The sequence below is a fragment of the Seriola lalandi genome, unplaced genomic scaffold (genome assembly GCF_002814215.2).
Source record: "Seriola lalandi dorsalis isolate HSWRI2012SDOR001 ecotype SW California unplaced genomic scaffold, Sedor1 jcf7180002054694, whole genome shotgun sequence".
NCBI classification, from domain to species: Eukaryota; Metazoa; Chordata; class Actinopteri; order Carangiformes; family Carangidae; genus Seriola; species Seriola lalandi.
Genome location: NW_019525247.1, coordinates 1,382,806 through 1,383,106, shown reverse-complemented (window position 1 = coordinate 1,383,106; position 301 = coordinate 1,382,806).

Here is a 301-nt window from a genome sequence, read left to right as displayed (position 1 = left end):
TGAAGTCATTGACTACGTGAATGATTTGCGTCTGTGTAATCTATTTGAACAACACGGCGGCGTCTACCAGCAGCACGACGGAGCGTGTGGAGCAACACGCGGCGAAAAAGCCTCGCACACGGTCCCTCAAAGTTTGGGAATACTTTAATCTTGACACCAACAGTGCGGTAGTCTGCAGACTCTGCAAAGTGCATCTGGCATATCTCTCTAGCACGACAGTCATGCACGAGCACATAAAGAGGAAACACCATGGTGCAGCGAGTCAAGAAAATAATTAAAATTACTGTTAGGTTAATTTAAA